The sequence below is a fragment of the Mandrillus leucophaeus genome, unplaced genomic scaffold (genome assembly GCF_000951045.1).
Source record: "Mandrillus leucophaeus isolate KB7577 unplaced genomic scaffold, Mleu.le_1.0 Scaffold116, whole genome shotgun sequence".
NCBI lineage: Eukaryota > Metazoa > Chordata > Mammalia > Primates > Cercopithecidae > Mandrillus > Mandrillus leucophaeus.
Window position 1 is genome coordinate 4,714,312 of NW_012099876.1, and position 14,408 is coordinate 4,728,719.

A 14,408-nucleotide genomic window follows, 5' to 3' on the forward strand; every position below is an offset into this window, starting at 1 on the left:
ATGGAGACACAATGATATGGGTTATATTTAAATAGTTCCACAGAATATGTTCCATGTTATTTTCTACACCCATAGCAGCAAGTTTTTCTCCTGCATATTTAAGACAATTTGGAATTAAATTTTTAATCTGTGAACACTCCAACTGGGAGCCTCGGGAAGCTGGGTGTCAGACCAAGCTAGGTTACAATGAGTATGGATAATTTAAATTATCAACTTCATGTATTATCTAGAATGAGGTGCATTGATTATATACATGTGTACATGTACTTACTAGTGGAAAAGACAGGAAGCACATTCATTTCAAGTAGTCAATGTCTCTCATGAAAGTATTAGCTGATTCTACATCCTTGGTGTGAACATAAAGATTTAAGAATTTCAAATAAATTATCTCTTAATGGTTAAATTGGTGTCACATTTTCTCAAAGCAATTGATTCTGACACATTGTGGTTTTCTAAATTTCATAATTGGTGGAATTGTAAAACTGTAGCATGGAAAGGAATCTTACCTATCATCTAATTCAGTAATTCTCGAACTTTAGATTTCTTGACCATTCGCTTTTTTCTTCTTTAGCAATTTATCAGATGGGACATACATAGGAGCACATTTATTCATCTATTTTGGCTTTAATTTTTATGTTTTAATTTTGAAATAATATCAGACTTATAAAAGAGTTACAAATATTGTATAATTTCAGTATACCCTCATCCAGACTCTCCAAATAGTAATATTTCTTGTAATTACAGTACAGTGACCAAAATGAGAAAATTAACATTGATACTATCCTATTGTCTAAGCTATAGGCTTTACTTAGATTTTATATTATTCCACTAATATCTTTTCCTTGGTCCAGAGTCCAATGTAGGACTGTATGTTGCATTTAGTTGTCACCTCTACTTATTCTCCTTTAATCTGAGACATTTCCTCAGTTTTTCTTTGTATTTTGTGACATGGAACATTAAACATTTTGCCAGTGATTTTGTAAAATTTCCTCATTTTAGATCTGTCTGATCTTTTTCATGATTCTTTTCAGGCTATGCGCTTTTAGTAGGAATACCATGGAAGAGATATTGTGTCCTTCTCAGTGCGGCATATCAGGAGGCATGTGGTGTTGATATCTTATCACTGGTGATATTAAGTTTGATCACTTGGTTAACGGAGTGTCTGCTAGTTTCTCCACTATAAAATTACACATCTCCTGTTGTAATCAATAAGTATTCTGTGGGGATACGCTTTGAGACTATATAAAAATCTTGTTTCTCCTCTTACTTTCATCTGCTAATTTTAATCAATGATCTTGCTTGAAACAATTGTTAGGATTGTATGAAAAAGTTTGTTAAAGAGAAGATTCAATATTTAACATGAAATCCACAATTTTATTTTCTTGAGATTTAGCTTGGTTTTTATAATTACTTCATTACCTTGCTTAATTTCTTTCTCTCATTATTTATTTACATTCTCATTATAAATGCTATGAGAATGTGACAGTTACGAATGTGCACACAATCTAAATGTCCTTGCAAGATAGGTGTGGTAATTCCTGAAATTTCTAATTGGATTTCAAGTCTTTAACAACACAGAAAAAGGCACAATGTGAATTACTTTATGCATGAATGTAATTTAATTACATCCCATGAGTACAGAAGAGCATAGTTATTTACACCTTCAAGGCTTCAAACACCTAATAAGTGCACACAATATTGAAAGGAAACCTCCATGTTACACAGGTGTCAAAATCATACATTTCATGTTGTACTCTAAGACTCATCAAAGTGAATTGAAGCCTCAAGAACAGAGAGGGAGAGTTGTGATCTAAAAATTTCTTGTATTAACATTTGGCCATCTACTTCAGTATTTTTATAGCTCAAGTCTAGGTATATGTAAGTAAGCAGAAAAATAAAACTCCTAACTCGGATTTTTACATGCTGCTTTGGAAGGTGATGTAAGACTCTGAGATATATCTGGGGCTCCACAAAAGAGAAAAGAGCCTTGCCTGCTTGTTCTTGGAATGCATGGGGCCACCTGGTAGAGACCTATCTACAGCAATCCCCCAAAATGTGAATAAGAATTAGCTTCTGGCTGAGCACATTGGCTCACACCTGTAATCTCAGTACTTTGGGAGGTTGAGGCAGGTGGATTGCTTTGAGCTCAGGAGTTTTAGGCCAGCCTGGGCAACATGGTGAAACCCGGTCTCTACTAAAGATACAAAAATTAGCGGGGTGTGGTGGCACGCTTGTGGTCCCAGCTTCTCAGGAGACTGAGGTAGGAGAATCACTTGAACTCCCGAGGTGGAGGTTGCAGAGTGAACCCAACCCCAGTCAAAAAAAAAAAAAAAAAAAAAAAGAATCCTACTAGACTGATTTTTCCCCCGCCCCAGGGCCAACTCTCTTAAAATATAGACATATGTAATAGAGATGTTGCTATAGGAAGGATCATTTTTTCTTTTCCAAGATACCAAACAAAACAATTTCATAAACCTTTAGCTAGTTCCTGCTTCACTTCACCAGAAGCTATTGCTGTTTGTAAGTCCTCCAGTTCTTAGAAAACTCAAGTGCTGGAAATGTAACACCTCCATCACCTCTCATCCCTTGTTACTGTCAAAACTCTTTCCTAATGTCCACCTGAGGACCTGCATCAATAAAAACCTGATCTTTCAAAATCTAACCGTAATAGTAATGCCAGAACTTGTTTCTTGACCAACCCTTACCAACACTGTAATCAGCTTCTCAGAGGAAGATTTGAAAATATGATCATCAAGTATGTTGTGGACACAATGCTGAGAGGAAACACAATTTCTAGATAAGAGACTTAAATTGACTTTAAGATTGACTTCAAATCCAAAAGGCCATGACCGCTGAGTTTGGGCCAAATCTAACAAGTAGAAATGAACAGGGCTCTCTGTAAAATTGTTCACTTGGGTCAGAAATGATTTGCTGGCACAAGTACAGATCAGAGAGGGAGCAAATGGACAAAACAAAATAAAACGAAACAAAACCTTGGAAATTTTCACTGCAAATAAATTAAAGCTAGTGATGCAGAGTGGCTGGAAATGTAACTATTCCCACCCACTTCCATGTGCGGTCCTTGAATGCAGAATTTATTCAACTGGAGGTGAAGACCTTGACCGAAGTATCGAGGGCCTTGAGCTTATTTTCTTCTATATGAACATCTTTCAAAACCAAATGGTTTTTTAAAAAACAACCAAAAAAAAAAAAAAAAGAAAAAAGAAAAAAAGAAGAGAAACAAAAGTCAAAGAAGATTTTGAAAGAAGTAATAACTGACCAATTTGACATTAAAAAACAAATATTTGATGCATATGAGAATTAAACTTTTATAATGCAAAACCATCTCAAGTGTTCTAGGTATAGATAATTATTTAATGACATCAAAATAGAGAGGTAGATGCAATAGTTTTCATCAAATTCACATTTGCAAATATTCTTTTGATACATAATCCCCTGTGTCAGTGTCAGAAAAATGGTGCTAATTTTGGAATAAAATCAGACCTTATTCTGGATTCACAAAATATTCGTCTATAAGAATGAAGAATGAGAGATGAGAAAAAGAAATGTGAGTTGAGAGAAGATAAGGAAAGTTTTCTGCAGAACAGAAAGAGAACACATTTCCTACATCCTAAGCCTCTCTCCTGTTTTTATTTTCCTTGTAAATTTCCCACATTTCAGAATGTAGGTTGATGTAGCCATTATGGAAAACAGTGTGAAATTAAAATTAGAACTACCGTACAACCCAGCAATCACTCGCCTGGGTATGTACCTGAGGAACATGAAGTCACTACCTCATAAAGATATCTGCACTCCCGTGTTCATTGCAGCACTAGTCACAATAGACAAGACATGGAAACACCTAAATGTTCATCGGCTGACAAATGGATACAGAAAATGTGGTATATACATAATACAGTGGAATATTATTCAGTTTTAAAGAAGAGATCCTGCCATTTGCCATAACATGGGTGATCCTGGAAAACATTATGCTAAGTGAAATAAGCCAGGCACAGAAAAATCCTGCATGATCTCACTTATATGTGGAATGTATTTTTAAAAAGAGGTCAAGTACACAGAATAAAACTGTGGTTACCATGGGGGAAAAGAGGGGTTGAGAGCAAATGGGGGAACATAGGTCAAAGGGAAAAAAATTGCAGATGTATAGGATGAACAAGTTTAGAGATTGAATGTACAACATAAGGACTAAAGTTAATACGATTATATTGAAGTAGAGATCTTTGTTAAATAAGTCATTTTCAGTTGCTCTTGTCACCAAAAAAACTATGTGAGACAATAGATATGTTAATTTGCTTTACTATAGTAACTATTTTATTATCTATATGTATCCCATAACATCATGTTGTAAAACTCAAATATGCATAATAAAATTTATTTTTTTTTTTAAATCCCACCTTTCATTGAGGCCACCCAAGGATTTCCCTGTAAGCTCAGGGAAGAAAATCAGTTCTGCGGATGTACTGTGAGACAGCCAAGGAGCAGGCCCTAGGGAGGAAGCCTGCCAGTGGGCAAGCAGATACAGGTTTCTACAGCTGAAGCATTTACACAGAAACAGGTTGCATGTTTTCTGATCACTTTTAATTTTTGTTTTGAAGGCCCTGAAGAATTAATTAGGTGCCAGGGCCTTTTCTCTGCTATGTCCAGTCCCTGAAAGAACTGAAGCCATGAAGCCACTTAGAACCAGCACATCAACTGTTTCTAGATGATCAGAAACTTCCAGAGCTTTCCGCTTCAGCTCACTGTATGCTTTTAAGCAACAGAGATTTAAAAGTCTTGAGATTATAGAACCATAAAAATACACATTGACGTGTGGTCACATGTAAGGTTTAAGACTGGGAGTGAACCATAAAGGGAATGCTTTGTACCAGTACCAAAATACAAGTTCAATGAATGACGCAGCAGCTCTGAGAGGAAGACAAGGAAAACATCCAACCCCGACTCTCTCACGAGCTTGAGTGTGTGTTCTGGAGCTGAAGGATGCACGGTTGTTAAGCCCCTGTTCTTTTCCGAAAGTTCCTTCTGGGGCCTTCTGTAGCCATATAAAATGCAGCTAGTAAAACAGGTTTCCTTGGGAGGGAGACCTGGGAGTGCCTGAATTTCCTTCTTTTTTTGCTGAACAATTAAGCAACAAAAGCAGTCTGGGAAAATAGAAGACATTTCAGAGCTGGTCATGCATTCAACACATGCCAAGGAAGGGAGGTTTTGTCACTGTTTGACTCCTAATCCTGTAGTTACTTGTTGGCTAAATGGAATTAATTCATTTAATTTTGCAGAGTAGTAGGCTTACTTCTCTCCGTTAAGTTTCTCTTTTCCTTTCTCAAAAAGAAATGGCAAGCTTATCCTAGAAGGTTGAAGGAAATTTGACAATCTGTTATTTGGTTAGAAGAAATGACCTTAGTTTAATAAACAAATTATTCAATTAATTCAACGTGAAAAAATAGTTTAGTACTTACTGTTGGGCAGACCTTGTACTAGGACATGGGATACACCAGTAAACAAGACATTCAAAGATGTAGATAAACGAATAGGCAATTATGGTCAATGGACATGGGGTTAATGCAAGGGAAGGCATTGGGAACACTTGGGTCATATTCACTTTTGGGGACCTGACAAAGGTTTCTTGCAGAAATCTAATCTGAGATCCAAGGAGTGAGTCAAAGTTCATTCAGTGACAGGGAGCGGGAGCTAAGTGTAATTATTTTTCCAGGCAGATGTGCAGAACAGTGGGGTGGGAGGCCTGAATGTGGGTGAGCACTCACTATGTATGAAGAACTAAAAGAATACTGAAATGACTGATATATGCACTGGTGAGGGAGGGTCAAATAAAGTAGGTAGGAGCCAGATTCCTCAGATTGTTGTTGGTGTTGTTAAGCATTTAGGATATTTTTCTTGCTCTGTCATTATTTTTAATTGACACATAATAACTGTATATATTTATGGGATGTAGTATGTTATTTCCATATATGTATACAATATGTAATGATCAAATCATGGTAATTAGCATGTCCATCACTTCAAACCTTGATCATTTATTTGTGTTGGGAAGCTTCAAAATCCACTCTTCTAGCTATTTGGAAATATATAATTAATTATTGTTAATTACAGACACCTTGTAGTGTTATAGAACACTAGCACTTATTCCTCCTCTCTCACTATACTTTTGTATCTGTTAGCATTTGAATTCTTGCTCCAAGAGCAAAGGGGTAACCACAGGGGAATGAATCACTCAGATTTTGTAATTTCTTTTTGTCTACATTGTAGAAAATGGTTTGGAGGTAGGTAAGACCAGAGAATAGAGCAAGGGGAGGATGAAAGGTGAAAGAAGACAGCGCTCTTCCTATCTTGGTGGCCTTGGGGCTGGGTGGTAGTGTTGAGTTTGTCCTTTGCCTGGTGTCAACGATCACTATCTCAACCCCATTTATCCCAATGATACCCCAGTGGGCTGTAAGGACCCATTATGCCTCTGTCAACTATGAAATATCTAGACCTTTTCAAGTGTCTGTTTTGTTTCCTTAAACCATACCCATTTGGAGGTTAATACGTTGTTGGGTAAAATAGTTAAACTTAGCTCCAAGTACAGAATGAAAGGGAACTTATTTGTTCTATCATGTTGGGACTGGAGAAATAATTTGATGTCTGTTTCATCCTCACCTTTTGAGTTAGTCTTTGCCCCAGAGTCTGAGAGAGTTGTCTCAAAGGAAATCTACAAAAATATTTGTGGATTTAGAAACTCTAAAGGGAAGAGAACATTGTTCTGCAGTTCATGTTCCTGACATTTCAGAAGCTTGGGATCCCAGGCTCTCAGGTTACAAAAGGTCTTTTTTCTTCTAAACATGTTCCCTTAAGGTGTCAATGTTTGATAATGTGTCCAATAAACATTAATGCATCAAACAAGTATAAACACCCTTTTTGACACAGGAACAAAGCTGGAGCTGTGGGACCTTAAGCATCAGCAGGCATGGGTGTGTTTTGGAGAGGGAAAAGTCCTCCTCAGATCACATGGCTTTCTGGGTAGAGAGGGAGAGCTGGATTTATCCTGAGTCTTGTGAATTATCTGCTGTGTGGCTGAGTTTTGTGGAAATTAAGCCAAAATAAAAATAAATAATGCATGTAAGTGTTTAGCACACTCCTTGGTATACGGTGGGCATCCAGTAAGTATTGGCTATTATTAAGAGCTATGGAGTCCGGGCCACATGCTAAAGGACATTCAGGAGTGAAACTGTTTTGGGTTGCTGTAGGGAGTAGGGATGTATGTTGCATGGGAACAGTCAGGGAGGGAGGTCCATTTTCAGCATCACCCCAGGGTCAGATGGCATGACACAGACACAGGGACCGAGAGAGAGAGAGAGAGAGCGAGAGAGAGAGAGAGAGAGAGAGAGAGAGAGAGAGACAGAGAGAGACAGAGAGAGAGAGAGAGAAAGGCAGTGAATGAACCCCTCCTGTTATTGTCCTAAACCCACATTCACTGAGGGCAGCCTCTACTCCACTACTGCAGTAAAGATTCTCCTGTGAAGCCAGATATGCAGCAGCCCTCCCTCCAGCACCTTGCTTTCCTAGGATCTGTTTCTTGCTAGGCATGCCATAGATTCCCAGAGCATTTTATAAATTACAAAAAGCTATGCAATGGCAAGGTATTACTATTACTGTGTATCCAACTGGTGATGTTATCCCTATAGACAAGATATGTTGGGGACACCCCGGGCCTCTTCCTCCCCACTCCTTCCCATTTTGAAGTATATATTTATGTTTATAGATTGTTACTATATCCAGAGCCCGGTCTTCTCCTATTTCTCCTACTTGTTCCTTGCCAACATCCCAAGTTTCATTAAGGCTCTCCTGGGAGACCCAAAAAGTGGTGGGAAGAAAATGCAATTCTGAAGTCCAAATGTGGGATGATGGAAAATCAGGAATCTGTTATAGAATTTTAATTTAAATACACCATTGGCATTAAATGCACCAATGACAAGGGGCTGAGTCATTGAGCACTAGAATTCCAAATGCATTTGATAATGATGGTTTCTAGTGGGTAATTATGTGGCTGTGGCCCCCATGTTTTTCTTGGAGTCTTTGTGATGCTCCCTCAATTTGCTCTTCCTGTACTCACTTCTTGTCTTTCATTCTTGTCGTTGAATATTTTGGGTATATGGGACAAAAATAAGAATGCAAGCAGGCACCGACCAGCATGACAAAGATGAAATAGATGGAAGATGCTCACTGTTGGCAAGGATGTGGGACAACTGGAACTCACATGCACTGCTGGTGGGAGTATACACTGACAAAACCTTTTCGGAAAAATGGTTGCTAGTATCTACTAAAGCTGAAAGTAGCTATGCTATTGTTCAGCAAGTCCACTTGTAGGTGTGTACTTAACAGAACGCAGAAAACAGTCACCAAAGACATGTAGTAGAATGTTCAAACTCCTCAGAACTGGAATTACTCTAATGCCCATCAGCAATAGATTGGATAAATAAATTCTGACATGTTTGCAAAAATGGGGTGCTATATAGTATTGAGAGTGCATGATATAATTCTAAATTACATGCATCAATATAGATGAATCTTATTTATAAACGTAAATGTTGAGCAAAAGAAGCCAGATGCATGCACAAAAATACACACTCTATGACTGTAGTTTTTATAACAAACACCACTGATTTGTGCTATTAGAAGTCAGGATAGCAGGTTGAATGCGGCGGCTCACACCTGTAATCCCAGCACTTTGGGAGGCTGAGTTGTGCAGATTGCTTGAGGCCAGGAGTTCGAGAGCAGCCTGGCCAACTTGACAAAACTTCGTATCTACTAAAAATATAAAAATTAGCTGGGTGTGGTGGCAGATGCCTGTAATCCCAGCTACTTGGGAGGTTAAGGCACATGAATCGCTTGAACCTGGGAGGTGGAGTTTGCAGTGGGCAGAGATGGCACCCCTGCACTTCAGCCTGGGTGATAGAGCGAGGCAGCATCTCAAAACAAACAAACAAACAAACAGACAAAAGAAGTCAGGATAGTAATTAGTATTAGTGACCAGAAGAAAGCATTACTGGGGACTTCTTGGATGCTAGTCAGGTTCTGTTTCTTAGTCAGGGTGCTGGTTGTAGGATTGTGTTCAGTTTGTGAAAGTTCATTGGACTGTATGCTTAAGGGTATTTTCTGTATACTGTATTTTAATAAAAAGTTTTTTTTTTCAATTGGCAAGATTAAATAAATTATTTCTGCCATCTTTGCAGCCCTGGACACCATTAGTAATTTTTATGGAACAAAGCTAGCCTGCAGAACCAGCCAGCTACAGACAATTCCTCTAGTCCTTAAGTTTATACATTTCATACAGAAAATAGCACTTTCCCATCATTATTTCCGAATGGGTTAATCAATATCTTCATCTAAATGATGAAGCCAGAAATGTCAGCTACACAGAGCTGTTGCAAATATTAACTAGCATCTTGTATATAGATACAGTTCCTGGCACTGGCAGGTATTTGGTATGGTGGCAATGCTGAACCCCTGATTCCACTTGGAATAGAAGTCAGGATAGCAGCGTTCTGTGCTAGACATTGCTCATAAGCTCATGATATACTTTATAAGTAATCTTGTTTTATCCCATATCAACCCTATGGGGTAAAAATTATTTCCATCATTACTCAGATAAGGTGACTGAGGTTCAGAGAGCCAGATGGGCAAGGTCACAGAGCTGGAGGAGGCCCACTGATATGTGAACACAGGACTCTTCCAAAGTTCATTCCACAGGAACACGCCACCTCCCAATTAGGTAGAAAACTACCCGAGTTGTACTTTAATTTCTCTAAACATAGTGGTTTCCTTCTGAGGTAGAAATCATCTGCTCAGCTGGTTTTGGAGTACCATTTTCCTTGTTGAGTTGACTTAGTGGTAAAAGAAGTTTTGAATGAAGTGGGCAGAGAGATCCGGAGAATAGCAGGGAAGTCTCCAAGGACCTTGTGATTTTGGGCTGTCACTGTGGGAGTTGTTATGCTTTGCAGTAATTGCATATTGGATACATAATTCTAATTTTCATGGAGTGGGCTGCCCAGACCCTCCAACTTTTAGTGCTTGTTGACGTAGTTTTATATGTTTTATCAGTTTAACAACTAAAACACACTTTCCTCTTGGTCAAGAATTTCCCAGGAGTATGCTAGCAAAAGTGGGAGATACAAATTTGCAAATATCCACTTTTGCTTCCACTGAAAGGAAAATAATAAAAAGTCCAGGTACTGGTCAAAAATAACTTTCACTAAAGCAGACCCAGAAGCCCAGCCCTGGTCCTTGCAACCAAGATATGATGTGGTCTGCCCTCTTTGCAAGTTGAGCTGTGCCAACATCTGTTGGCCTGTTGCCTCTGACAGCTACGTAGAGAAAGACATGGGAAAGAGATGTGGCAGAAGAACCAATATATGTGGTGCCAAGCATCATTGTAGATATCTGCAAGTTGTATACCATGATTTTATTTAGAAAGAAAAATTGAGGTCACAGAGGGTAAGAAACTTGCTTAATGCCACAGAGATGTTAAATGGCAGAATCAAAGTGTGGGCCTATCGCAAGAATTGGCAAACTTTTTCTGTAAAGGGGCAGATAGTAAATATTTCAGCTTTGTGGGTCATATGGTTTTTGTTGCAATTACTCGTCTCTTCTGTTGTAGTGTGAAAGCAGCCACAGATAATATAGAGGCAAGCAGTTGTGGTTGTATTCTAATAAAAGTATTTATGAACACTGAAATTTCAAATTTCATGTAATTTTTGTGTCTTAAAATATTATACTTAAAATTATATTTAACTCTTTAAAAACGTAAAGACCATTTTTAGATTACAGGTATACAGAAACAGGTGGTAAGACATATTTCGCTCATAGGCCATAGTTTAGCTGACCCTTTGTTTTATCTGATTTGAAAGCTCACGCAAGCTGTTTTGACTTAGCAGGTTGTTTAATCTAAAGTTCTTTGGAATAAAAAACCTCTCTGCCAAGTAGGACTTGGCGTTATGCTTAACATGCTTTGACTGTTGAAAAGAGGCCTTTGGCACTCATTGAAAGGATGGTGAGTATATATTTGTGTGTTAGTGTGTGTGAGAGAGGGGATAGAGGGAGGGAGGGAAAGAAAGAGGGAGGGGAGAGAGAAAGAGAGAGAGAGAGAGAGAGAGAGAAAGGAGGGAGGCACAGAGAACAGACAACAAAAAGAATTAACTCAATTTTTTCTCTTATACCAACAAACAGACTTTGGTGATATTGACTTTTCTATTTCCAAAATCTAAGATGTCTTGCTGTTTTCTAAAATAAAAGTGAATTAATGTCAACATTAACATTTTTTATCAAATTGGGAGAATTTTGTCATCTGCTTGACATTTGGTAAATGAAATTCAATGGTGCCTAATTAAATATTGTGAATGTTAACACTGAATCAGGAGTAGTCTCAGGGAGGTTTGCAAATGATATAGACTGAGGTTTGTAGATAGTATTGACCGAGGTCCTCCATGTTATCTCTGCTTCATTAGGTGATGAAGATGCCAATCCATGGAACCAGGTGGCACAGCTATGTTGGTAGCTATACCAGAGGCTTCTTGGCAAAGATTCCTCCAGGGAAGGAAGGTACCATCAGAGAACCATGCATGAAGACAGGGAAGAAATGCTTGGAATCATGAAGCATTAAACTGGAAGGAAGCCTTAGGCAAACCTAACTCATGAGAAAACGGACACCCAAATGTTACCAAGTTAGTACCAAAACCAAGGCTGGTATTTGCATAAATATGCTTTTCTATCTAGTATCAAGTTCTTCTTAATATTGTTAATAGGCCTTAAGCTTGGTTTGTCTACATAGAAATCAAAATGACAATGCCAACCCATGAAAGAAGTAAAAGAAGTCCCAAACAGTTCTGATTTCCTCCAATGTGACTATTTCTGATATATTATAAAATAACAAAAATCAAATTCAAAGAATGAACTTTTTGCCCCTATTTTGCTAATAATGGTTTAAGTAAATGGATGGTCTTTCTAATCTTTCCCAAAGGCCCCTAGATTAATTGTTAGTGACATTGCTAGGAAACTCCCATGAAATCTTGTAGGTCCATGGAAACCATGCATCAGACTCTAACATTTTGTGCAGATCACATGCTATCATGTGAAAATGTTCTGTTCCAAAGTCCCCTGGAACTTGGGATGCATTTTTCCTAGAGAACAATGTTCCAAGCAAAGGTCCATTGGATTTCCCAAGTGACTGACTGCAACGAATGTGCTCAGAAGCTGCTGAGGCTTAAACTTTCAGCCCTTCGAGAGGCAGCTCGAGAGACTGGGAAACGAAGAGGCTCTACTATATCCTGTCCTGCTTTTGGGAGATCTTGGCAGCCCTTGTGTAGAGAGAGGGAGGAGGATTGGTGGGTGTGGGGGTTTGGTGGGGAAGCTAAGGTCCTCCTTTGGAAACAACGGAGGAAGGCTCCATGTTAAAGGGGAAAGGAGGAGACAGGAAACCTCCATTAAATTGTTTATAAGTTGAATTGTTTCTAAAGCCGGAACTGACAACTGTGTTTTTACAAAGTAGAAAAGGATGCAACAAGTTCCACAGTCCTCATTCAGGCATATACAGTGCTTAAGAAGATCAGAGTGCAGTTTTCTTTGGGCAGGTAGGTTTAAAAAAAAAAAATTGAGTGTTGACACAGTGTATAAATTCTTCCAATTTGAAAATTATTGAGGGTTATTACTGATGCCATTTGAACAGTACCATAACATTCATGGATTGTGGAATGGCTCAGATCGCTGCCTAAGCAAGCAATTATTTTGTTTTTGCTTCTGCAGTTAGACAAGGAAGAATGTTTTGCATTCTATCAGCTGGGCTTTTATTGTTTTTCATGTTAGGACAAATGTTCTTTGAGAGGTGGGGTCTTGTTTGAGGAAATGTCAAGTTGTCTAGTTTAGATTTATTGGTGATTGTGGCAGGTGCTAAATGTTTCAAGAAGTTGGTGTATGCACTTTTTTCTTCTCCCCTGGCAGACTTTCCTGGAATCAGGATATGTTCTCCGCAGGAAGAAAGCAAATGTGCTATACTTAAAATTCAGTGTATGACAGAAACACCTAAAAACTTATAGTAGATGAATTTACATCATCTGAAAGGTATTTTATGCACCAATTTCCAAAGTTAGGCAAGGCCACTAAGCAAGGGACTGCCACTTAAGACACAGGCATTGTCTATGGCGTCTGGGTGGGCCAAAGAGGCAAGATTTGTGGGAATATCATGAGAGTTGCTGGCTCTAATATATTTGCTCTCCAATGTCCAGAAATTCCTGCCTTTGGAATAGTCCTTGGAGAGACAGTTTTCTCCAACTTAGCCCCCCTTTCCCACTATGCATCCTCACGAGCAGGTCCAATTCAATGTGAACTTTTGGCAAGGAATCCTTTAGAGGTTTATGTTTTATCTTAAAAATTGGTAGGAACTTTGCGTCTTTCCCATAATATATTCATGTTTTATGTAACATAAAATTATCACCCATCTGCAAATCTTTGAGTGGAAATGAAACTTCAGGAGGATGGACCATATCTCTTCCATGGTCCTGGCCACTCTGCAGAATACTCTCTTGTCTTTTCAGGAGCAGGGGGATCCTACTTTGAGAAATAAGGACTTCAGTCATTGTTCAATTGGTAGTCTGGTCATTGTCCTTTGAAAATGTACAAATCCTCTCCTGGAACAGTAATACATGAGTTTATTTTTACATTAGAAGGGGGTACTTTATCAAAGGAGTTCATTGTCATTTTGGAAAACAATATTCTGGGCTTGGAAAGATTGTAAACTAGAAAATCTTTGGTGATGAAAAAGGGCAAGATTTGAAAGTGTGGGATACTGTGCCGAAAGGGTAACCTTACTTGGGGATGTGGGGAATCTGGGTTGAAGGGGGAGGATTTGGGTGGGGCTGGAGGAGAAGCAGATTCAGAGAAAAAGGAAGGAGGTGTAAGCCACAAGGTTTGCCCAAGGTTTTCTTAATGGCTTTCCATTCTCCCAAATCTATTTCCAATCTCAGTTTCAGTCCTCAGCTCCATCTCCATCTCCTCTGTCCAAGTGGCAGCATCTCCAGCTTGGAGAATCAAGTTCACATGTCCAAAATGCCAACTTACCTGTGAGAAACTTTGCCTACTCCTTATCATGCAGCATTTCTGTCTGCTCATTCTTGTGTGGCTTCATCCCTCACACTGCCAACTATCTGTCTCCCTGTTCCAGCAAGAAACTGGGGAGTCTTTGTCTTTTCCTTCTTCCCAACCTCCCATGCACATGTTTAGTTGATCATGAAATCTGACCAGGCTTAATGTAACCTTTGAAACATTCTTTTATTCTCTGTAGAAATTACAGTTCCTGCAGGAAACTGAGCACGCAAAGGGCTGAAAGGTGGAGAGTTTAATGAACA

At 38.7% G+C, this 14,408-nt stretch overlaps 1 long non-coding RNA gene across 1 annotated transcript; it reads left to right on the top strand.

Moving 5' to 3' along the window:
- The first annotated feature begins 11,006 nt into the window (after positions 1-11,006).
- On the top strand, positions 11,007-11,891 carry LOC105552948. The gene is made up of 2 exons (XR_001008086.1): positions 11,007-11,062; positions 11,517-11,891. It is a non-coding gene; the product is annotated as an uncharacterized LOC105552948 (long non-coding RNA).
- The last annotated feature ends 2,517 nt before the right edge of the window (positions 11,892-14,408 follow it).